Source organism: Amphiprion ocellaris, chromosome 15 (genome assembly GCF_022539595.1).
Source record: "Amphiprion ocellaris isolate individual 3 ecotype Okinawa chromosome 15, ASM2253959v1, whole genome shotgun sequence".
Lineage (NCBI taxonomy): Eukaryota > Metazoa > Chordata > Actinopteri > Pomacentridae > Amphiprion > Amphiprion ocellaris.
In genome coordinates, this window is record NC_072780.1 from 21340153 (window position 1) to 21367324 (window position 27172).

At 38.5% G+C, this 27172-nt stretch overlaps 1 protein-coding gene across 2 annotated transcripts in view; it reads left to right on the forward strand.

The window, feature by feature from the left end:
- thrb (thyroid hormone receptor beta) overlaps positions 1–27172 on the forward strand; it is a 143003-nt gene that overhangs the window by 60584 nt on the left and 55247 nt on the right. The window lies entirely within an intron of this gene.

Below are 27172 nucleotides of genomic sequence, written 5' to 3' on the forward strand. Positions count from 1 at the left end.
TTCAAAAGCTCTGTGACCCTGTTTGCATTCTGATTTTCGGCAATTTTTTTTAGTTGCCCATGATCACTAATGCAAAATATCTCTGTGCAAAATCTTGGTGTGTTTTTTCCACAAGTTGCAGCAGACTTCTTGTTGCAAAACGGGCCATGACCTTTCCACATGCTGTTACATAAAGTATTTAGGGCATCTACAGTACTGTCGTTATCTGTGCTGCCATAGAAAAACAAGTACTGTTACGGTTTCAGAATTCTGGCACTGACTCGGTAGCCTTCTATTAGTTTTAATGAAGTCCCTAGTTGCTGCCCTGTCAGGTTAGCTGTTCTTGCATGACACGTAGACTGTTTACAGTGCTTACAGTGACAGATGTCAAACATCATTCATTTTTGGCCTTTTGTTTCATACAGCCATAGAAAAAAAATCTTATTTCTAGCCAACAAACTTTAAATGTCGTCAGGTGGAACTAGTCTTCATCAGATTACATCAGCTGTAGATACCTAATTAAAACAATGTTAGTCTTTTAATCTGCCTTCCTCTCTGTCCTCTGTTCTTGTGGACTTGCAACATCAGCTAGTAACCATTTAGATTTCAACTAGGAGCCCAGTAGGTCCACAAAATACATATTTTGAAATTTGCTCTTATGTTTTCAAAGATGTGAGGACGTCCCTGCCAGTTGAAGCCGGTTGCTGGGATCAGACTGTCAATAGTCTGATCCCAGCAAGCCTTTTGGTGATTGATGTGCTTGATGTGTCCACTTGTCTGAGGGTAAAGTTAACTTCATGTTTTAAATATAACCACATTTTAGTAAAATATAACCACATTTTAGTAAAAGTCAATAGATATATAGTGTATAGCCTGGACTTAAGTCTTGATTATGCTACAGTATATACATAGACAGATGTGGACGCTACAGACATAGTTGCTGATATTATGCAACTTGTCGAGTTAGCTTAGAAGATTAATGCATACATGTGCAGTATGTATGCATCAGTTGTATCTACATTTTGCACATACATATTACCCAAGCTGTGGACCTTTTAAGATAATAAAAATGGGACCCTTATGTACTCACAGGAGCACCAGCCTTAGTGACTGTAGTTCCAAAAGCTTGAACAGAGTTGTTAATATCAGCCCAAGCTCAGTAGTCAGAATTTCCCAGGTTGTATCTGTAGGTTGTGAACACAAAATTATCCTGCCACTCAGAACTTCTCATCTGAGTTGTTTAGAATTTTAGTCGCTTTCAAAAGTTGAACAGGAAACAGAAACAGGTTCACCAAGACATTTGACGGGATTCTGAAAAATGAGGTGACTTCTAGTCTTCTAGTTACATGTTTTCCCTCTCTGATTCATAGTAGTCTGTGTATTTAATGTTAAATGTTTGCTGTTGTAAAAGATAAATGCATTTATGTTATTTTTTATGTCCCCCTTCACGTTTTCATTGCCTGTAAATTTTTTTCATCGAAGAGCATAAATGCCTCCAAAATAAAATAAAAAATGTAGAGCCATTCTTATAAAGCTTTTAAATTTACAAACTTTCCCAGAATGTAGAAAACAGTGTTTACAAGCATTAAGCCATCCTAAACAAAGTCCACTGATGACAATGTACAGGAAAGCATGTAAGGAGACTTGTCTAGAAGCATGTCAACATGGAAACAAAGCGTTGTTGGCTCATTAAGCACAGCCTGCAATTTTCATTCAAGTGAAAGGGCACCTTTTTGGAGTCGATATCCAGTTCTTACATTACATTCACTGGTATGATGTTGTTAAAGATAGCCACTGAAGAAGAGAAAAGGAGAAAAACAGAATTTGTCCACAGGCCAGTGCAGATTTCTAAACATTTAAAAGGGTTTTGCTAATGTTTTGTGTGGTGGGAAATGAATCCAGCATGTTCGTTCATAAGGCCTTAAGGATGTACACAGTGTGTCTTGGTGTGAAGTGTTGAAATGAAACTTTCTTTGTGTACAAAAAAAGCTCCACGGGGTACCTCTACCACTGCATCCATTTATTTAAATTTTTTTTTTTCACTGGGAAGAAATATTTGAAATCCCTTTTCTGGAATGTAGCTTTGGTTTTAGGCAGTTCATATCCATTGCAAGAAATAAATACAGCATCTAAATACGGCCAGCGCCTGCAGAGAACAAAGAGAATTTTGAATTATTTTCTTCTTGCCTCCTATGGTTATCAACGTTTTGCACTTGTGCAACTTTCTTCTAAAGAAGATCTGTGTGTAGCTTTGATGCTTTTTAAGGGCAGCACAGTGGGCAAACTGCATGAGCTCCACATCATCCTGAACCGGAGGGAAAGACTGTCGTAATCCTGTGCATTAAAAAGGTGCTCTCCTTCTTACTGTTTTCTATAGCCTTTACTTTTCTGGCACTTAATTTCTGGGATTTTATATAATTGACTGTAGATAATGTATTTGTGTCCATGAAAAATATCTTCATTCAGTCAGCAGAGCTCCACAGTGATGCTGGAGGGTCTCTCTGTCCAGTCTTCAGCTGTCTACTGCTACAGACAAACTGCTTCAAGATTTGTTTTGTGACTAAATATCAATGAATTCTTATTCAGCCATATTAAAAGTACTCGATGTTCGCTCCATTTTTTAAGGTGCAAGCTACCAACTACATCCCAAAAAAATGGTATCATCGCACAGTTTGTCCCTCAGAGCAGCTTTGGTGAGCTGCTGTAGCTGTCAGTTTCTGTAAATTCACAATGATATGGAATTAAAATGACTTCCTGGCAATTTAAACTGTTCTTTGGGCTTCTTTTGATTTATCACTACTGCATGCACACACTTTGCAATGGGTCATGTGATCTCCACATGGTTACAAGCTGCATTCTTCTTAAAAAATAGGACGTTTTGTTCTTGAATAAGACATTTAACTTGCGGAAACAGTGGGACACTACAGATTTAAGTGAAACTTGCCAATAATAGAAGGAAGCCATACATGTGTTAGGGACTACTTTCAACAGCGGAATAATCTCCATTTAGTGCTCTAGCGAGCACTTTGGGCAGCAGGACGGTAAAAGTGGATGCTTGTGATGATGAAGGAACATTTCAACCAATGCAAGTGCAGCTCATTTATGTGCTTTTAATGTTTTAGGACAATAATGGAGCTCTGTGGCTCAGAGGAAAGAGATACACATACTCTATCCCATTTTAATAGCATACATTTCTTACTAGTTTTTTGAGATTTATTGCAAATAAGAAAAATATTGGCGTCTGCCAGCCAAAACTACTGACTCAAGTTTGGACCACTGAATTGCAGCATTCCTGGTTAGAGTTATTTTAAACACATTTAGTAGAGTTTATTTTCAGTTCACATCTTTTGAAAATGTTTTATTTGACACATGAGTAACTGAAATAGTATTTTGTTCCAATTTTTTTTCCAGTTCTTGTTTTGTCTGCAAGATTGGAGGCAGACGTTTTAACAGGGAACAGTGCTGAAGGCAGGAAATGGGAAGACAGCAATGCTCAGTAAATCTTACAGTAGGCCTGGTGTGGTTAGTTCCCTCTGAAATGAAGCATTCAGGCAACTATGCTGCAAGAGGAAGATCACGTTTGGCTGCTTCTCCTTTCAAAGTTTTGGTCAGCCTTCAACATCCATTATCATAGTTAAGTGCTGGAAAGAAGCTGGAGTGATAAACCAAGCAAAGACACAAAACTCATTGTTTTTCATTCAGCATGGTCCAATACAAAGCCAACTGAGTAAGATGCAAATTTTCCAACTCCTCTTCTTATTTTAGATTTTCTGTGTTGCATATTACAGAATGTGAAAAAAAACAAAGCATGTATTTTACTCACACTCCACACTGAAATCAACCTGTTTAAGTACTGTTACAACATCTAGATGTCACAGTTCAACACAATTCTTAACCTGACCTGCACATCATCAAATCAGTGCTTGTCATACTGTTGCTCTAAGATGACTAATTTAAGGGTTTTTTGTGTAGTATAAAAACGATACATAGATATCATTGAATTTCCCTTCGGGAATTAATAAAGTCATTGTATTGTATCTGTAAGATAGAAGGTATGTAGAAAGTGGTTCTCTTGTACTATAGAACTGAAGTCTGTCTGGGTACATTTCTCATATTTACTGAAGTTAATAGGTGCATTTTACTTACTTTGTTATTGCCGTTCAAATTAGCTCCTTTTCGTTTGTACCACATATATGACACATTGTATTCCAAATACGACAACAGCCATGACAGAAATAGATGAATGATGCACAGATGAATAGACGGATGAATGGCATCAGGGATGTAAACCATTGCAGAGTTTGCTGGACCAACTTCCTGGTGCACAGCTGAAATAGATACGACTAGACTCATCGTATTTGTCTTTAAATTAACTTAGTTTTATTTGAGTTTAATTAGGCCATCATATGTATTGGTGTCTACTAGTGAGTTCTACTCATCAGTGTTACTGTGAGGAGTAGAGATCATGAGAAGTGAGATGATCAGCCAGGCTGAAAACAAGCCAGATTCTCTGAACTGCTTCATGTGGCGACGAAGTCCTGGTTGTACCAGAAAGTGTCAAAGAGGTGCTGCTGGAAGTGTGGTGATGAAGTGACTGCTCACTGGGGAAGGCATTGAGCTGCTGTAGCTGGCAGGCTAACATCTAACACACTAGTGAGACCAGAAAATGTTGCTACAGTTCATTTGTATTGTTAGAGTAGCTCTGCAAGCTGCTGAGCTGGCTTGCAATCAGCTGGCAAATTATCTTGAAGTAACCTTAAAGGACAATTCATGGATTCCATGACATCCATCCATGGACACCTCTGTCGATGTGCACAGGCCACAGCAAATGTGCCAGAAAATAAACAGGACACTTGTTTCATGCGCTGCATGTATGACATTGTGCTTATATTGTATCAGTCCTGTTGTTGTTGTTCTTGTATTTCAATTATACACCCTATTTTCACTTTTTGACTTTTTCATGTTGTCTAGCCAAACACCATAAACAAAGTAGCTCTTCTTCTTGTTGCCATCATGTTTTCTAGTGTGTTTTCATGCATGCATGCGCCTGATTGTAGTATGGAAGAAACATGTGCAAGTCTGCTGTTTTGAGTTTGAGTCTGCAGCAATTCATGGACACATGGAAGCCATTACATGGCCTTAACTCTAAAGCTGTGTCAAGATTCTAATGCTTAGTAGGAAACGGAAAATGTATCCGATTTTGGTTCAGATGAGTCTCGTTGAACTCCGGGATTTTGTTACCAGCCAAAAGCTTGTAGAGGGATACGCCTATACTCAGATAATCTGGGGTCACGTTACATAACCAATGTTCATTTTCCTCATTTTCACAGGGACACCTTTTCAGGCAGAGTGGAAAGATGTGCTGCAACAGTGTACAGTATGAGAAAAAGTGTGTTTTGCAACATTAAAGCATGTAAACCTAAACTGGTAGGCCTCCAAAATAAAATTAGGAAGTTGAATGAACAGCATATAGACTCTTTAAGGTGTATCAAAGTTGAGTTTGACCCAAGATATTTGTGCAGTTTAAGCCCCCACAAGCAGAGGCATGTCACAAAAACAGCTATCTTTTTTAATGGAAGTTTTTAAGGATAGTAATAAGGAGCATTTAAACCAAATGCAAGTGCATCTTAAATGTTGTTGATAATCTCTCAATACACAACAGTGCACTCTTCGGCGTGATGCCATGTTCACATGTCGTATGTACACTAACGTTCAAAAGTTTGAGGTCACTTAGAAATGTCCTTATTTTTGAAAGAAACGCAGTTTTTTTCAGTAAAGATAACATTAAATTAATCAAAAATCCAGTCTAGACATTGTTAATGTGGTAAATGACTATTCTAGCTGGAAACAGCTGATTTTTAATGGAATATCTCCATAGGGGTACAGAGGAACATTTCCAGCAACCATCACTCCTGTGTTCTAATGCTACATTGTGTTAGCTAATCATGTTGAAAGACTAATTGATGATTAGAAAACCCTTGTGTAATTATGTTAGCACATGAATAAAAGGTTGAGATTTCATGGAAAACATGAAATTGCCTGGGTGACCCCAAACTTTTGAATGGTAGTGTATGACTTGGAAACATTCACATTACCGGGCAGCTCAAGATGGCAGCTACCTGTCTTGAGTAACCGTCGTTTTACTGCAGAGTTGAAGATGTAAAGGTTAAAAATACACTGCTTGTTCATAGCACAATATATCTATTCAATTTCAGCACTTAGTTACCTTTAATAACACGCTTTAGCTGGTGTGAGGTGTCTACGTTTGTTGCGACTATATCTGAGCTTTAAGAAAAATGTTTCCAGTCGTAATTACAACTTCGATGTTGACGTTAATGCTATCAACAAGGGGGGAACTGGTAATTATATTGACTCTGATATGATGTGAGCTTGGCATAAGTACAATAGGTCAAAGTTGAAGTGTGTGGTGATTTCTATATGAATGTTTACAACAAACAACTTGGTTAATAATGTGTAGAGGGAACAAACTGTTCATTTGTGGCTGTATGTGGGGATTTGCTGTGGATTTACTGGAATTCTGTGCCAAATAACTTTGTGTTCTCTTGCCTTGTCAAGGTTCTTTTTATTGACACTGCCATTTTCCAAAATCTCTTAGTGTGCACAGTCGTGTTATTACTAACTGAAAAGACAACCGAAGTTGTAATATACTGAAATTATTGTTGACTAAGTGTTGATAAGAGGACAGGGCTGTGCTGTAGCAGTAGATGAGCACAGAAGTAGGCCTGTTCGCTCTCCAGCTGTTGGGAAAATACATGTGTGCTGTTCAGGGTCAGAGAAATCAATCTTCCAGAGCTTTGTGGCCCCAGCTGTTGGGTGGAGATGAGCCCGGTATAAACAGAAAAAGGTGACCAAATCTTTATAGATGCAGAATCAGAGCAACTCAATGCCTGGTTAAACCTGTGTGGTGACATCAGCATGTTTACAGTATGTTGGAGGTTTTACTGTCTGGATGTATGTGGGGCATTTTCACCATCCACTGTGTCACACTGTGTTGTGTAATGTCAGGGTTTTAGCTGTGTGTGTCTGTTTCTGTGTGTGTGTGTGTGTGTGTGTGTGTGTGTGTGTGTGTGTGTGTGTGCGCGCACACTTCCTAAAATCTGGCAGAGTTCCTAGCAAGAGAGGGTTGCACCAGTGTGGTATCCAGGTTTCTGCCCCAGAGACGTGGAAATGGACCAATCAGAGGAGGAGTTTTGGAGAAAATCCTAGGGTGCCCATTACTGACCTATTTGCAGTTAGGCAGGCTTTGACACTCATTGCAAACCCTGTGACTATCAGAGCAGCCTTATTAGAAAAACACACGGAGTTGGAACATTCGCTTATTGAATTACATGTGGTTGGTCTTGTTTTTACATTTAGCACAATCTTCCAATCATGAGCTTCTCATTTCATTTTGACTGGTTTTTCTTTTCCTTTGTTTTCATGTGTGTCTGTCTGATTTTGCTGCCTGGAATGCTGCAGCAAACAGCTTCCTACATGTCTGCCAAGAAACATCTTGTTCATCCAGTACTTTGCCATGGTACTGGAAGCTAGCCACCCATTTCGCCTCTATCCTTTCCTTCCTTTCCCTTCCTGGCCCTGCCTGCCTGACTGTCTGGGAAAGCCTAGTGTTTTCTGTAGAGAACTGGGTAGATCTACAAAAGCAGTGGGAGGTAAAGACTTTTAGACCCAGCCTTTACTGGTTAATAGCCAGCTAAATTTAGATCCCAAGGTATAGATCACTCGCTATACAATATATTATATTAATGGTACATCAGCTACACAGACTAATGAGTAAAACATTTGTACTGAAAATGCATGGAGGACTGTCTAACAATGGCACACTTTTACAGAACGGCATGTTCTGTGGAAAGGCTCTACTTCGCAGTGCTGAGTTCACAGCAGTTTTATTGTGTCGATGCACTGTTTTATTGTCCTAATTAGTGTCCTGTAAAAGAATAATTGCAGCTTTGATGAATGGATGAAACTGACTCTTACAGTTAAGTATTTATGTCCTTGAAATGCGGGCCAGCAGGGAATGAAATGGGGCAGGCTGGGTTAGTATAAGGAAAGGTCAGCAGTTTGGGTCCAAATGGCGGTTCTTGAAATCAGTGCTGCTGTTGTTGTTGTGTACAGCCTTTAAACCTCTCCCCATGCAGAGCTGCCACTAAGCAGTTTGCTCCCTCAAAGTCACACAAGCAGCTACATAATGGTGCTGAATTACAAGATAGCTTTCCAGTTTCAGTGTTCAGTACAGTGCCATGTTATTGCCAGAATACTTTGTGTTATTGCTCAGATAGTGTGTAACACATTGTGCTTCCAGGGATTGTGTTTACATACTGTTCTGAGTAATAGATAATGCTTCACTTAAGTAAACTGTTGAAATGCATCGTGGTATGGGATTCAGGAATACAGTAATCCTTTATACAGACAGCCTGTCTGTGCCACACTGTCTCTTATGAATTAGTGTTACAGCCTAAGTTAAATGTGATTGTGAGCAATCTTGTGGGAGATTTTTACTGTTTTGCTAAGAATAGACACTTCAGCTTCTGGTCCTGTGGTGGTGTTTATTCTGAGACATAGTGCATAAGACCCAGAGGTCTTCACTTTGTGAGCATGCTCACACACTCATACGTAAAATTGTAACATGCTTGTATTTAGCTGGAATTGTTGACCATCGTCTGCCTACAAACATTTGTGGAAGTACACACAAAGTTTTAAAAAATTAAGGCTTGACAGACAAAATAGCCAGCAGGGCTAAGTGATATATCTGTGAAAATGATCTACAAGGGGAGGTCTGCAGCTAGACGGGACAACAAAACAATGTCACAATCAACAATGAGACACCACATCTTTCAGCTGCAAAATATGACCAGGATTCATCCTAAGTAGGACAAAAGCAACCAAAGAAACCCAAATTATCATTATTGACAGCCATCAGATTATTGGTCATTAACTAGAATATTAGACAGGTTTAAATATGAATCTGATGAAGATGAAACGTCAGGGAGTCACATGGCTTTGTCCCCTGTGGCCCATAAATGAACAAAAGTAGATCAAAATTTGTGGAAAATACATCAATTATTTATTGAGATATTTCAGTCTGGCCATCATAGTGGCTTACATTGAATATGGGCACTTATGATTTGGTGCAGATTTTCCAAGAATCTGTTTTGGATTATGTTTGTAGGGACCTCAAATAAGAGGTAACAAGAAATCAGTTTGTAAATTTTCCACAAGCTCAAAAATATAGAAAGAAAAAATCTTAAAGAATCGTAAACAGTGATTTTTGTTCCACCTTTTATTGTGACATTTTTATACTAGGTAAAAGTAGGTTATCTGCTGTTCAGCGCTGATTCATAGAGAGTTTAATGTAAAACATACTGACACCTTAAATATCACATGATTATGAGTTGGATTTTTAGTACTATTTAATTGGAAACATTTTGAAGTCTCACTAGGTTTTGTAAGGCTTCACATACCATTCATTTTACCTCTTCATAATCAGAAATTTTACACAATATTCAAAATTGAAGTAGATTGTTTTATTGGGCTAAAATGTATTTGTAATTGTTTGACATTGTGTTTTAAATGCATCAGTACACTTTAGTAGTGCTTTTACTGACAAAACAGTTTGGGAAAAAATATTTTTATAAATGAATATATATGAATTTGAATAAATATTGTGGAATTACCTGATTTCCATTCAAATGCTTTAATCCAGCCACTGACACGTATTAATCATCTGCTAGTGCTACATGCTTATTTAGATGCTACCTGCAATGTTTGTGCATTAATAAATGCCACATTCATTTTGACATTTTATATTGTATGCTGTGACAGAACCACATGTTGAGATTTGATCATGATGACTTCTTTATTTTAAGTAGTAAAATATCCACAACAGTCAAAATGAGTAAGGAATTCCGCACTCTGATTTGCAGTAATATGAACCTGTCAACAAGTGCTGCATGATTTTATCTGCATTTCAGTGTGGTTTGAAGTAATTGTCACAGTTCAAGCCTGCTGAATGCTAAATATACTGTAGTATTCTTATTATTTTGTCCAGCATCCAAATGCTGGTTGGTATGAAATAGCGAGGCCTGTTGCCTTAACCTCGCCTTCAGTTGTTTACAATATTGCTAATAAGGTCTCAGAGGTAATGTGACACAGATATGATGATGTGTGGAAGCACCTTTAACAGTGTGACTGTGCTGAGTGGGCTGTACTGGAGGTGCATGTTGTCCTGCAGTAACTTTAGAACTGTTCAGATCAGAGGCAATAGGAAATAATATTACTATATTTCGAAGAGACTGTTGTAATATTTAAAAGCGAAAAAAGACTCAGAGAGCGCAGGACTCCACCAGGGTGGTTCATTCCCCCATTTCATTTAGAAATGCAGTGCTTATTAGTTTTTGATGATCAGAAATCATGGCACCATAGGATATGTCCATCTAATACTAGGGCTGGACCCGAATATCCGAATATTCAGTCGTGAGGATGGTATCCAAATATTTATTTTGAGATCCGAATATTCGGATCTCAAAATAAATATTTGGATACCAATATTTGGATACGATCCCCTCCCCCCCGTCGCACGATCGGTATTGGTTTCGTCAGTTCGCCCGACGTGTCCCCCCATCGGACGTTACGATATGAACCGATCCTAATATTCGCCGCGGACCACCGCGTCGGACATTATGGATCAAACCGAATACTCGGCTCGTTTCTCCGTCCGTCCATCCGGCCCTACTTAATATAGATGTATCCACAAACAAAATGACCTTGCGCTGAGCACAGCCGTGTGTTATGTATGTGCACATTATGTACAGATACCGAATCGCGTGAATGATGGGACTTAGAAAAAAAACCCTAAAACTTAATCAATTGTTCCTTGTATCATTTCCAAAGGATAAGTCCCAATAGGTCCACAGCAGTTGATTTGTAGTAGGATCGCAATAATGTGATCGTCAGCAGGCAGCTGACATAGCATTCACTTGCAGTCACAGCTACAGTCACGCTGTGCCGCTATCTAGTAATGATACAGAAGTCTTTAACAAATCCGTGGATCCAGACTAGAAGCCGCATCACTGCTAAAATCTAGTCAGTTGGTCCTTGTGTTGTTTCTGACCTTCCCTGAAAATTTCATCCAAATCCGCTTGTCCATTTTCGAGTGTCAGCAACAGTTGCTGACAGACAGACAGACAGACAGACAGACAGACAGACAGACAGACAGACAGACAGACAGACAGACAGACAGAGACAGACAGAGACAGGTAGACAGACACCGATTGTCACTTAACTGCACCGTGTTCCTTGGCGGAGTAATAAAAAAATAGCATTTAAAAAGTAATGCAGACAAGGAATAAAAGAAAATGCAGCTGCTTCTGTAATTATCTACTGTAAGCATTATAGGTAAATTATTCATCCGGCAGGGCGCTTCGGAGGCTGATCAGTGCTGACGCAGGCTATATGTGCATGGACTCCCTGCTGGAGGCATACACTGCCAGCACCAGCGGGGAAACTAATTCACACACTAACACACTCCATATACACACACTGAGGTCACGCAGTGGTCAGAAGCTCATATATTAGCGTCCTGCACCCTCTGTCAGTACTGTGGCCATCGCTGTGATGCTGAACTCCTCAATGCCAGTGGGGAGGCTGGGAGGGGCGAGTTGGCATAACATGAAAAATCAGCGTGAAGACGCTGCCAGGGTAAAACACATGCTGTGGAAGAAAGGCTGCATTTCAAATATTTAAATGTGCTTTTTCTCTTTAAAATTATCATCTACTTGTGTATATGTAGTTTTAATTGCTTAAATGGTTCATTCTTTTGTCACTTAGTTGATTTTCCAGCCACCATTTGCGTGTCTTTCATTGTAATCTTCTTTCAGTGGCAAAGCAGGATTTAGACAGAGTCTCCCAGGGGACATGTAGTAGATAGAAATCTTTACGTAAAATCTGTGTGAACTGATTAATAAACCAAGTAAATAGATTAATATCCAAGACGTGCCGCATGAGGAGGCCGTGATCTGTCAGACATTCACTGTACATGTTGGTAATTAATCCTTTAATTATGAATCTTTTTCTATAATCTCTTCATTAGTCTGCTTCCTTCAGTTAATAATCTACTCCTATAAATAATTCACATGATTATATTGAGTTAACACACGACACCTGCAATTTAGATTTTTTTGGTACTTTTTTTTAGGATGCATTTGTCTCAGTGTGGATGCATCGTGTTTGCATATTTTTCAGATGCTTTATTTATAACTTTCTATTCGTATCCAACAATATTCTTTGCTCCCCCACTGCCATCCCTCCGGCTGTCCTGCCTCCTAACAAATCCCACAGCCTCTGTAAAGTTGAGTCAACCCTGTCTCCTCCAAATCCTTCTGGAAGTTTAGAAGAAACACAACTGCTCTCTGTTATGTTAAGTGACAATGTTTTGTCCAGTCTGAGAGGTCTACTTCTTATTGAAAGGTAGCTGAACTTGATTTGGCACTTAGTACTTGGTTACATTTTAGACCATGCTAATTTTTTATGTTTTGCAGCAAATCTTGACATCTGCTTTCGGAGAACATTTTGCATTGAAAATAGAATGTTGTCTTCTTTTCTCTCACTATATTAAACAGCTGTTGCAGCCCACAGCAGAAGGATTTGGACCATTTACATGTGACACAGCAGCAGTAGCTTAGGTGTTTTAACTTTCGAAATTTTAGCTTTTTATTTACAGCAAAAATTAAAATGCAGTTTCCTCTTCATCACAATATTTTTAAGTGGGTGATTACAGGGAGTTTTCAGTTTTGCTGCTTAATTAAATTCAATAGTATTTGCAACAGCGATTTCCCCGCAAGCATGAATTTATCTGATCACATAAGTAATTTTTTTATTAAAAAAAAGGTCAACAAAGAATCAGTCTAAAAAGCAATTTATTAGTAGTAATAGTTTATGTATATCTGGGATGCTAAATTATTGTCCTTAAAAATGTCAGCGCTTCATGGAGGTGTTGTTTTTCTTCTTCCAATTCATTTTAAAAATTTGCTTTGTCTAAATTACCACAAAGTTTTTTGGTATAACCTGTAACCCCAAGCTCACTGGGTTCCACCTTCTCACACATCACAATGTAACCAGTGCTCACAGTAATATTTCAGCTAATATAAGGGTATAACAGGATGTTTATTCACGTTGAACTGTTCTGTCTGTTAATGTCAACACTCTCTGGATCTAAATTCTGGATGCAGTTTCCACGAAGAACACTTTTAAGCAGTGCAGCAGTTGTTCAGCTTTATCAAAGCTGGGTGATCCTTGAAAGCTGGGTACACGTTTGATGAAACAGTCCAAACGGTAAATCTTGCCCCCCATTACACTCCCAATGAGTATAAATTATTAATAAAACAGCAACATCATTTTATTTAGCCTTAATATGTAAGGTCAGTAAATCTTACGCAGCGATATTTGTTTTTCTGCTGTGTTCTGACAGCAAACAGAAATAAAATCAACTGACAACATGTAGATAATGTGTTAACTAGCTAAATTCCAAATGTTTGCTAGACATCCCCTAAAGATCCGATTAGTAAAGGGCATTTTACACTATTTCATAGAATAAAATGATGAATCAATTCATTCAAATTATAACTATAAATAAAAGTGGGTTCATTGTTGATAAAAACATAGAAGAGAATAATTGTAGTTCCTTTCCGTTTGCATTTTTGTGCTTAATTCAATTTCATAAAGCTCTTTAATTTGATTATATGAAGCATTTTAAATGTTGTAACACACCATTTGCAACACATCTCATCATGTGTCCATATATTAGCTTTACTGAGCAAATAAGGGACAAAGCACACTGATAGAGGAGGCTTCTGTGCACTGTATAGCCTTTTAAAAAAAAAAAAAGAAAAGCAGTCCTGATATGAAAGAAGTCAATACCATCATGCGTCTCAAATCCTTCAGACTCAGCTGCAAAACAGCCTTTTCCTCTCAGCGTACTGATGCACATCTAATGGCATCAACAGTTAAAACAGAAAACCGCTGTGCCAAACATTTTCATATTTGTCGGAATGAAATGTTTGTCGAATTCCTCCATCCTTCGCTGATCCTGCCAGTATTTTCGTCTCATTTCCCTCGCCTCGTCTCGTCTCCCTCCCTCCCTCCCTCCCTCCCTCCGCATCTTTTCCCTCGTTTTTTTTCCTCTTTTTTTCATTGTGAACAGCTTACTGCAGTATCCTTAAAGTCCCTGCATGTGTCCTGAGTTGTCCTCTCTTACCCAGCATGCACCGCAGCGATCTGGAGCTCTGTCGGCTCAGGATGGGAGCACACTTTTGATGTTGGGAGAGGGAGGGGGGAGGCAGATGCTATGATGCTGCTTTATATACTCCTTTCAATGGTTTCCCTCAGCACCCACTGCTGTCATCAATTTGAAAAGGGCTTTTTTTCACCCTCACTTTTTGCTTTTTTTCTCCCCGTTCTGGCCCTGAAATAGTGTCCATGAGGCGGTAAAAAAAAGGGAAAAAAAACTTGGTATTGCTGCAAACGGAGCCTGCAAGCCGGCGCATTGTCCTGATGTGACCCGCACTCGCTAGCAGAGGCGAAGCAGCAACTGTCAGGCTGAAAGGGAGGGGCGTGTGAGTGTGTGCTTCAGTGTGTGCGTTGTGTAAGGTGGTTATGTTAGTCGACAAAGAGATGCATGAAATTTGGACGTTTTCTTCGACTCTTTAGCTACCAGTGATGCACGTTATTTTCCACACTCGGTAATATGAGCCTGTATGTCTCCCACAGCAATCTGCGGTCACACACACGCATCATTTCATCTACGGATGTAGTCTTTTGCAGTCCTTATTAGACTGCAACTAATGGTTGTTTTCTCTGACAGTTAAGACAAGATTGATGCCATTTTTTAAATAATAAATCATTTCAACAACCAGTTCAATAGAAGAAAATCTGTAATATTACACGTACATGAAGATAGACAAGCAAACCAATTTTACAAATAAACAAACACATCTAATTGCTGACAATTACACAATAGCTTTCTGTTTTGTTTCTTTTTAATTAATAATAATTAATAATTAGTGTTACGCTATTCTGGAGCTGCATTTTTAGTTTTCTTGCAAAGTAACTAAACCAACTCTGCAATTCATCATTCCAGATCTGTTATGTCTATACACTCTGAGCTTTTTATTCAGAACACTTCTTTTTTGATTGCATTAAGGCTGCATGATGTTAGAAAAAAACTGACACATTAATGTGTTGTCTTTCTGCAGTATATATTGTGAATCTGGGAAGAATTAATCCCTCCACAATGATTGGGGTGATTTTCTAGATGAGCACATCTGCAATGAAAGTGAAAAATACTTGTAAAAACAGTGACAAATGCCGTTTGGAATCTTTCCCATATGCCGTAACACTGGCAGAGGCATCTGAAATAGTTATTTGCACTCTTCATACAGAGCTTTGGTGCTGATTTAGTAAGCCGTGTTGCCTCGTGTGGCGACTGCAACTCCAAGACACTGCAGACAGAACACCTGATTTCAGTGGACGTGATTCTTTGTTTCTTTTTTGCAGCCAGATCTTCCTTCTCTGTGTTTCTCTTCTGTTCCTCCTTATTTTGCTGTTTACATGGGGCGTAGCATGTCAAAATACTGTGTTTTTAAATTAATTTTTTAAAATAAGTTGAAAAATAACTCTGCCTATCCTAAAACCATTTAATGGAAGTCAACTATATTCTGTCAAACAGACTTCTCTTGTAGATTAGTCACAGACAATTAGAACCATGTGAGTTTTCCGTCTTTATATCAAGCAGCAAGAGAAGTTCTAACACTGTGTTTGAGTTCATCTGCCTGACATGACATTGCACTTCCTACAATGTGACTATTGTGCATGCGTACACTGTGATGTCGATGCTGAAAGATTACATTATTCAGCACTACATTGCAATCCAGTGCAAAATTCACAATCAATGTAATTTCTCTGGACTGGAAAATACTTTGGATCAATGGCTGTTGTTTAGAATATTCTAAATAATAAGTATTGTGTTTTCCTATTATAACAGCTCTATCATAAATTTAAATTTCACAAAGCTCTTTTGTTTTCAATTTTTGATGAGGGAAAGGTAGCAATTCTACTTAATGTTGATGGTGTAATGGATTACATTATATTGTTCCTAACATATAGCCCACCCCAATAACTAATATGTGAGGGGTGCAAAGTAGAAACTGAAATGTACTGTATCAGCTTAGTAAAAGCACAATTTAGTGAATGTATATATTATGTACTGTATTGATTATGTGTCATTTTATCCAAAGGCCAACCCAAACTCACTTATAGTTTAATTTGTTCACTTGATTAGCAACATACACTACCATTTAAAAGTTTTGGGTGACTTAGAAATGTCCTTATTTTTGAAAGAATAGCAGTTTTTTCAATGAAGATAACATTAAATGAATCAGAAATAGTCTAGACACTGTTAATGTGGTAAATGACTATTCTAGCTGGAAACGGCTGATTTTTAATGGAATATCTACATAGGGGTACAGAGGAACATTTCCAGCAACCATCACTACTGTGTTCTAATGCTACATTGTGTTAGCTAATGGTGTTGAAAGGCTAACTGATGATTAGAAAACCCTTGTGCAATTATGTTAGCACAGGAATAAAAGTGTGATTTTCATGGAAAACATGAAATTGTCTGGGTGACCCCAAACTTTTGAACAGTAGTGTAAATCGTATAGATTATAGATGTATATCATCTTCATATTACCTTAAAAGGATGTCTTTCCAGTTACAAAAACTTTTTTTTTTTTAAATAATGGTGCATACCTTCATTTTCTATGCAAACACATCTATATAGTGTTGTTTGACTGGCACTTGCTGTCATTGAGATGGTTTATCCAGAACTTTGTAGAATTAGTTGTAGCAGTGTTTACCCCTCTTACTCTGTGGTTTCAGCTGTTTCTTCAGGTTCTGGCACCTTCATTTGGCTCCTAACTTGTTCTAATTATGCCAGTTATGTTTAACTGTGTACTCCTTTACTTTAGCTTAGCTTACTTGAAGATGTCCTTAAGGGATGGTCTTTTCAGCCTTCTGTCTTGAGTTTCTGAAATGCTCTGAACAGTTTCCTTGACATTTCATATTACTTATTTCTTATCAGACTACTTCTATATCTCCATATGAGGCGATGCACATAACTTCCTCACCGTTTTTTAGACCCTAAAATAGTTACGTTGGTGCTGTTTTCTAGGCCTAAAAAGTCCTACTTGTCTGCTTCTTTATTTATAATAGTTGAAGACTGTGCTTAGTAGGTGCCAGTACAGTTTGCATGGGTGTGGCCTGCAGTTTTACTTGTTTAACTTGACTTCAAAGCGGGACAGCCTTGAGCGCTGTACCATTTTGTGAAAGATTCTTTTTTTCTTCCTTTTTTGGATATTCTTTTCAAGGATAATAAAAATGCCTCAAAGGCCATTACATTTGCTCAAAAGGCCTGTGCACACACACCATGCAAGGAGTAATGCCTATTCTTCAATGCTTTTCTTTATATTTTTTTTCAAATTCTGTGTGGTTGGTTGTAGTTATCAGGTTACTAAAATTTTGGCAACACTACTCCTCATAGGTTAGACAAAATCTATTTTAGTCTGGGGTAATTTCTATGGAGAGTCCTGGAAATCCGAATTAACTATCACCCCCACTCCTACAAATGGAGTTCCTTCACAACTTAATGGCACCAGCAAATGGACTTTGAAGGACATGTAACCACTGTGTGTTTTTCTATGAGTTACTGAGTTTTGTATTCTAGGTCATTCAATGCTTTTGAACATTCATCTCCATCCACCATTGCATTTCATATTTCACTCTTTTCCATTCTGCTTCTTTACTTTTTTCAATGTTGGCAAATGTCAGTTTATGATTTGTTTAAATATGCCCACAAGAATTGATGTAGTCTTTCAGGTTGTTGCTTAGCGACTGACTTATAATCTACTTGTTGTCCAGTGTGATGTTACCTGTGATTTCTCTTTAGTCAATCACTATGGAATCTCTTCTAGCAGTCAAGGATAACAAGATTCCAGGTTATGCTTTGGTTTCAGCTGCATGTGTCATCATCTTCAGGTCTAGTCAGTAGGATTTGCAGCAGTGATTTCCCTGTCATCTCTGACATCATCTGAATCCACTTGCACACATGAATCATCCATCTGCTATGCACCATGTGCTGTAACATGAGTTCCAAGTTTGAATATGAGTGTGATCTGGTCACACCCATCTTGAGGCTCTGACTTCATCTTAACCTGAGCTCCATACCTGTAAAGTTTAAAAACTGTATCCTCCATAGTTGTGACTTTATCATGTTGACAAAATCTGTCTGTGGTAGTTGCTGTTACAGCAGGTGTCTCCAGGATGACATTTTGCCATGATAAGACACACACTGACAGACTAAATTTATGTACGCATTTGAAACACAAACAGTAACTTCAAATACAACATTACAGTAGTGTTTATTGCCAGTCGCGACAGCATAGCTGGTCTCTGTGTGTATGTGTGTCATAATTATGTGATGATCGGCATTGGTATGTCTGTCCGTCTGTTTGCAACATTATTCAAAAATGGGTTTCGATAAAATTTTCAGGGAAGGTCAGAAATGACACCAGGACCAAGTGATTAGATTTTGGCAGTGATGCAGCTTCTGGTCTGGATCCACGGATTTGTTAAAGAGTTGTGTATCATTGCGAGATGGTGCATCACTGTAACTATGACTACAAATGAACACTATGTCAGCTGCCTGCTGACGATCACACGATTGCGATCCTACTACAAATCGACTTTTCGGGACTTATCCATTTGAAATGATACAAGGAACAGTTGATTAAATTGTGAGGGTGTTTCCGAGTCCCATCACTTCCTGCCGCCTGCTACATATTTAGGTCATGCGATTTGGTATCCGTACAAAATGTATACATGCATAACACACACCTCCAAAATGCCTAGAAATGAACACTGTCCTTGACCTTAGATTTGGAAGGAGGATAGACAGTTTCCAGAAAGACTCTAAAAATAAACCAGTGGACTGGAATGGGCTTTAGTGTGTGAAAGAAAGTATGGCTACATGACATTTTCTTGAGTGAAGAATTTCACCTCTACCACAAAGTCAACTGCTGCCAATCACTAAGCTTTATGTAATATTGTTGGACAGCAACATAGTAAAGCATCCGTTAGCATCCGTTTTAATCACAATCTAAGCCTGATGCTCTCTATTTACATAATGAATTTTACTTTAGTTTTCTTGTTCATCTTTGAATAAACAGAATAAACATCCTGTGCTGATTTTTACCTGATTGGACCGAAGAGAATAAGCTGCAGTGATGTGGAGCATTTGAACATTTGGTAACCTGCAGCCTCCCACAAAACCTATAAAGACTCATCAGGTGCCTGGAGCACAACAACAGCGACAATACTGCTGTAAACAAGTGGATAGAGACTCCTCTCACTGCAGCAAAGATGGAATGATCATCCCTAAAGCCACTGTAGCTAATGTGAGCACATTCAACAGAAACACCACTGCATGTGAATCACAGGAACAATAATACCATATTGCTGTTTGTGAGCTTTATACATCAGTAGCATCAGACATAGAATTGCATCTCTAGAGCTGCACTATATCGTGCAACTCATAATGAAGGACTCCCAAAGAATTCTTGTCCAGCTGCAGTTCCCCTCAGCTCTGTGGAGTGTTTTAGCCTCTTTTAGCTCATTGTTTTGGTGTTTCTCCTCACAAATACCCTGTTACCAGACTGTTTTCTAGCTGAAATTGTTGTTCATCAAGAAAGCTCTGATTTTGTGCTCTGTACATTCCCTGCTCAGGAGGAAACAGCAGCTATGTAAAATTAGCGAGAGGCTGGTGAACACAATGGACTGTTTCCGGTGTGGGCTGAAAACCAATTCATGCTGCTTTAAAGATCCCTTTAGAAGAATATCAAGTTTTTTTTTTCCGTGCTAACATGTCCATTGGTGTGGTGACGACACATCAGAATAACACCATAGCTAAATATTTCTGTATTATAACTGCATAATAGAATCTTTTTGTGGTCAAATATATATGACTGAACTTCTCCAATACTTGTCATTCTGTAACATAGACTACACTGATTGCGCTCAACATTATGACCACCTGCCTAATATTGTGTTGGTCACCTTTATGCTGCTACAACTCCTCTGACCCAGTGGGGCATGAACACAGGACCTCTGGGAGACCACAGGGTGGGACCTACCTAGATCAGGCTTATCCTGGCACATCACACAGATGCTCAATGAGATTTTTATCTGATCAGTGTGGTACCCAAGTGAACAGCTTAGCTCTGTTGTGTTCCCCGGGCTACTCCTGAGCAGTTTTTGCAGTGTGTCGGGGTGCATTATCCTGCTGAGGGTGGCAGCTGGTATCAAGGACTGCTGTTGCCATGGAGGAGTGGGGTTGGAGGGGGAGTTGCTTGACCTGCAACGTTTAGGTGGGTGATACATGTCAAACATCCACATGAATGTCAGGATTCAAGGTTTCCCAGCAGAACGTTGCATTATAACAAGGTGATCGATGTTATTCACTTCACCTGTCAGTGATGGTAATATTGTGGCTTTTCAGTGTAGTTTAACAGTGTTTGAGCAGAATCCTGGGTGAGCTGGTGTGCTTGAGCTGCAGCAAATAACAGTGGGTGCATGGAGAGAGAGGCGAGGACTTCGTAGATCTGCACATTCTGAAGAAAACAATGCTGTCAAGTATTTTCATGAAAAACGTTCGTCAGCCACCAGAGAAGGACTTTCAGAAACTATATATGTACACTACTGTTGAAAAGTTTGGGGTCATCCAGACAATTTCATATTTTCCATGAAAACTCACACTTTTATTCATGTGCTAACATAATTGTACAAGGGTTTTCTAATCATCAATTAGGCTTTCAGCATGATTCGCTAACACAATGTAGCATTAGAACACAGGAGTGATGGTTGCTGGAAATGTTCCTCTGTACCTCTATGTAGATATTCCATTAAAAATCAGCCGTTTCCAGCTAGAATAGTCATTTACCACATTAACAATGTCTAGACTGTATTTCTGATTCATTTAATGGTATTTTCAATGAAAAAAATGCTTTTCTTTCAAAAATAAGGACATTTCTAAGTGACCCCAAATGTTTGAATGGTAGTGTAAATTGTGCAAAAGTTTTAAACACAGTTTTTATTCATCATTTCACTGCATGCAAAGTGCAGTAATAAGAAAAGAAGAAAAAATAAATTAGTATGTGGTGTGAACACCTGTTGCCTTAAAAAACAGTTCTCTATGTAAACTTGTTAACAAAAACTACATACATTTTAGTCTCATTTTTGCCATCATCCTTCATTTTGCACTCTTTTCTGAAGGGTTTTGAGGCTGCAGCTGTCACAGTCTTTGTTGTGTACAGCTGTTTACAGAAGCTGATCCACTCACCTGTTCCCCGTCTGGATTTATTTGGAGAACAGAAGCTGAAGTGTTTTTTCTTTCGTGAACCTCTAGAGGATGATTCAGATCGAGTACCGACATTATTTCTGAAAAATGGCTCATTCTGGTACTGTGAAAAAGATAGCTGTGTAAGTCAGTTCATGGTCACATTCACATTATATTCACATCCGCATTGCGTAGCTTTTATTTTTGTTCATCAGTTACCGCTTGCGTTTTTTTGCCTTCATGTGTGAGTCAAAGTGGACTGTAGATGTAATTCATATAATAAATTGCATTTCTTCTATGAACTGGCAATATTCAATTATATGAGTGTAAGAGACAGAACATTACAGAATTCAAAAGGTTTTTTGTTAACAGTGGTGCAACAGGTTAAGCAACTAAATCAATCTCTGCGAAAGATTCTGTGCAGAAGAGGAAACTTTAATCAGTCAAGAGCTACAGTGTGTGATTGCACGGATGCTGCAAGTTGATGAATCGGACGTTATATTACACCAGTAATTCATTCATTTGTCAATCTTTCACATTAGTATTTAGCCTTTACTCACTGACAGCTACTCACAACTACTGTCATGGTTCTTATTTTCAAAGGTTACTTTTTATTCAGTTCTAGTGTCCTTTTTGCTGTAAAAAAAAAAAAAAAAAAAAAAAGATCTTTAACCAATGTTTTTTGTCATAGTTTTTCAAAATACTTGGCAGGTAGATTGTAACAAGGATATGGCTAATTTGCCACAGTTCTTGTGATGATTTAGTCTGTCTTAATGTCTGCTGTCATTTCATGTAATCCCAACATGATATTGAGATCAGGGCTCTGTGGGGGCAGACCATCTGCTGCAGGACGCTTCATTCTTCACGTGGCTGAAGACAGTTGTTCATGACTTTGGTTGTGTGGTTGGACTCGCATTAGGGACTGATCAGATGTCTCACTGATTATATAGCATGATGGAGGGGAATCTAAACATCTACACTGGGTGAAATATGTTCACCGTACCATACTTTCCAGTGCTCATGCTCACATTTTCACTGCAAATAAGAGATGCCGTAGCACCATCCAGAGTACCGATTTCTGGGAGTTAATCGTGAAGTAATTACAGGGTAAGTACACAGTACTAATCAGACTGGAAACATGAAGTAGGCATTCGCTGGTTGGGATCACAGGCACAAAAAATCCTTGCATTCATTAAGTTTCCCACAGACCACTTGACACACCCCTGAGGAAAATGTTGAGGAGGAGTTGTGTCCTACCAGCCTCTGCTTAACCATTTACAACCACTACAGCTCAGCCCGTCAACACCCATTTAGATGTCTTTTCTAGACGTTCTTCAGGCCCAGACACAAAGTCTGAAAGTCATTTCTATCTCACTTTTCTGCCATATAACCCGTTTGTACGTTTAGCTCACTGCACTGGAAAAGATGAAGATGACTAACAGCAAAAGTGGATGCTGAAAATGTGCGTCACATTGTCAAATATAACTCACATCACCATGGAAACTGAGTGTATCATTGGGTGTTTTTTCACAACTCTGTCTCTCTCCCAGACACACACAGACTTTTTTCATCCTTCTCCTTGTGTCTTTCTTCACCCAGGAAACATACACACATATTTCAAAATGGATAATAGAATCACAATCCAGGACGACTTGTTGGTAGAAAATATTTTTAAAAATAGCTTTATTCGTGTGTGTGTGTGCGTGTGTGTGTGTGTGTGTGTGTGCGTGTGTGTGTGTGCGTGTGTGTGTGTATGTATGTGCGTGTGTGTGTGTGCGTGTGTGTGTGTGTGCGCGTGTGTGTGTATGTATGTGCGTGTGTGTGTGTGCATGCCTGCTTGTGTGTGGCGTGTGTGTGTGTATAGGTGTGTGCGTGTGTGTGTGTGTGTGTGTGTGTGTGTGTGCATGCCTGCGTGTGTGTGGCGTGTATGTGTGTTTAATCATTGGAATCGGTTTCCAGCAAACACTACAGACCACATTCTCCAAATGATTGGTGGTTTGATGCATCAGCTACATTTAAATTGTATTTATTTTAAATTTTTGTTCAGTTTTATGCTGCTCTTAAACCAGGGGTGTCAGACATTGCGTTTTGTGTTTCCTTTTTGTCTCGCTTGCGGTTTTTGTCTATTTTTTTGTCATTTTGTTTCTCGCTTTTGTCTTTTTGTTTGTGTCATTTGATTAATTTTCATCTTGTTTTTTGTCATTTGTCCATTTTTTTGCCACTTTATAAATTTTTTGTCTTTTTTTGTTTTGTTTCGTATCATTTGTCTCATTTTTTTGCCATTTTGTTACTCGCTTTTGTCATTTTGTGTCTCATTTTGGTAATATTTTGTCTTGTTTTGGTTGTTTTTTTGTCTGACTTGTGTCATTTTGATCATAAAGTAAAATACTATATTGTTCAGCTCCAGATACCTGTGACTAAATGTTTTGTGCCTTGGCACCGTGATCTGTAGGTTGTTATATGCAAATGATAAACTTGAATTTATTTTTCTTAAGAAATTTCAGGTTGTTCATAATGTTTTGTAAAAAGATAATTCCTTAAATGTGAACATTTTTCCACTAAAACAAAGGAAAATGTTGGAGTTGTCATTCTTTATAGGTTATTATGCTGTGATTTCCCTGGACCAGCCCACAAAAGATAAAATTGGGCTGAATGTGGCCCCTGAACTAAAACGAGTTTGACACCCGTGTTTTAAACGATTCCACAGAAATACTTCTACTTCAGTACCAGTACCGAGAAGTTATTGCCTGGTTGAATACAAGATAAACTGACTACTTGATGTGGAAAAGCCAAGTTCTAAAGCACTTTACAAAGACATGAAATAAATGAATGTATATAAATATAAATAATCGGCCATATGTTATGTAAACAAACTCAACATAATGCAACATTTGATTAAAACCAATTGTACCAAAAACAGGAAAAAAAAATGAAATAAAAATGTTCAATGCCTTTCTGAAAATATACAGTTTTAACAGATTTGAAAGAGGAAACAAAGTGAGTTTTCCTGTTTCCCAGCATGGCTTTTTAGAGGTGAGGGGACCAGACTCCAAAGGTGTTTTTAAGGATTAGAATGTTTGAGGTATAATCAAATGCAACCACAATCATCCTAAAAAATATTCGCTATCATTTTAAAATCAGTTGTAATGCATATGAGTGACAGTGTCGGGACTCTAAAATAGGTGTTACATGTAAAAATCACTCATTTATCATTTTCTTTTGTATTAAAATTCAGCATTGTTTGTTGTTTTGCAGGTTTGGTGACCCAAGACAAATACATTCTTAGTCGATGGAATACTTAATGAGACAGTGAAGTCAGGGTGAATTTCAGTAATGACTAGTCATCAGTGTTGTAGTAGTAGTTGGCCTACTTTACTGCATTAATAAGACTGACAAGAAACTGATACCTGATGACTGCCACAACCAAATGTCACTTCACTTCATTACAACTAATTTGAAATGTTTCTTCAATTGCAATCATTTTGGCAAAGACTGAAAATGCTGTATGTAAAAGTTGTTACATCTGTTCATATGATAGGCAACATTACATGTCACATTGTCTGAAAGACTTTATTTTTTGTATGACTCCTGTTGTGTAACAGTTTGACTAGCTTATCTCATTATTTTGGTGGAACATAAGAACAGAAAGAATCTGGGACTTTCCTACATTTTATCTAATATAATAAAATTAATAGTTTATTAAAAGCCGTCAAAAGGGAGTTTTTTTCTTGCCACAGTCGCCTTAGGGCTTGCTCTGGGGGTTCAGGCATGTGAGATCTGTAAAGCGTCTATACACAGTTTCAACTGAAATTTCTGCTATATAAATAAAATTGAATTGAATTGAACTGAAAGCACATTTGAGCCATAGACTACAGAGCATGTAAACATAATATAAGCTAAAAGAAAACATTATCAGAGTGGTTCCAGTAGGAGCTGAATCATCTGAACGGTGCAGTATGTCAGCAATATAATTTCAACATTTGTGTAGTTGTGAGACTGCATTTTCATTAAAGCTAAGGTAGGCAGTGTTGCCATTTGACAAAATATCGAGCTTACTGCAGCTTTAAGACATTAAAAGTATCTGTATAGTGGTGCTGCATCAGCCAGTCAAAGCGCTGTATACAAGGTGCGTTACACACTTCCTGGAGGGCCCAGAGCGGCTTTTGTGAATAGGCACCAGAGATGCAGACAAGAAAATTGTTGAGATTTCGCACCTAAAAAGGGACTGACTTCACTGTCGTCATGCCTAATGCCTACTTAATATCCTGCTGGTGTTTTGTAAAATGGTAGATGGTAAAATTGTTCACACATATATAGGGCCTTTACAAATGAAGCACTTTACATGGGGTTTCTCTGTCACTCTCACACCCACCCACACACACACGCACACACACACACACACACACACACACACACACACACACACACACACACACACACGCACCCACGCACACACGTAACATGGCAGGGAACACAAAACTCTTTTTTCTGTTGGTTTCTGTAAGTTTAAACTCTCAGAATCCAAACCATATAATAAATGCTGAGACTAACTTTCCAAAGACAAAAAGCTAGAGCTTCTCCAGGTGAAAACATGTCTCTTCAGGTGTGAAGAGATGTCTCTCTTTTCTTGGAACCTTATGCAGCCTTCTTGCAAACATCCTGAGCTGGTTGAAAGTGAAATAGTTGCCTAGAAACAACAAATTCATAAGTGTACAATGAACAAATTGATAATTTAACATAACATATAAATCCATATAACATGTAAATAAATGATAGCGTAAGAACTTACAGTCAATTTTACTTTCAAAAGGGGGCGGGGGTTTAACTGCCAACCTTGCAATTAGTGGACACCTCTGTCACTTGAGCCATGTTCTTCCAGCAGAAACCCCAGCAGCCTGGGATTAGGCCTTGGTTTCAACCAAGAACAGCCCGCAAGCGTTGCCATTTCAGAGATTCTCTGTCCCTGTTTGTCAGAGTCACTCAGGTCTTTACATTCACCCTTTTCTCCTGCATTGAACACACTCACAGCTACAAATTACTGACATCTGAAACATCCCAGACCTTGAAATAACATTGTTGCACAAGTGGTCATATGTTTTAGCTTTGAAAAATAATGCCATAAACATGTTTTACTTATCAATTAACTTAATAAAAGGTACAATAGAGAAAAAGAGTAGATCAAATGAATGTTTGGTTTAACCACCTTTTTCCTCTCCTAGACACGACTGTGCATCAGTTTTGTCACCTTTTGGCACCAATTAGATACAGTCCTATGAAAACAATGCATCAAATTGTATTAATTGTTTCAAACTGAACTTTATGAGCAAAGTAAAGTGCGTGTTTGGTGAATGCAGCACAATATGCGGTGACAGAAGTGAACTTTAACCAGCTGAGACTGAACAGAGTAACCAGCCTCTGCAAGTGAATGAGTGCATGCAAATGAGACTCAAAGAGAATATGAAGCAAGCAAACATGTAAATGAGTATTACATACAAATATGACTTGATTATGTTGTACTGTTTTGGAGCGACAATATTATTAAAACAATTATTGCCTGTCAGATGGAAGTGCGGCGTTACAATTCCCCCAGACGAGTTGCAAATGTGCGTGCACGCATGCACAGACAACACATGCAGGGAGGAAAAGCATTCCCATTAGAGCGCCCATTAAGTCTGATTACAAGTGATTACCGTCTGTCGGAGAGAGATGACCAGTCCTGTCCTGCCATTGCAT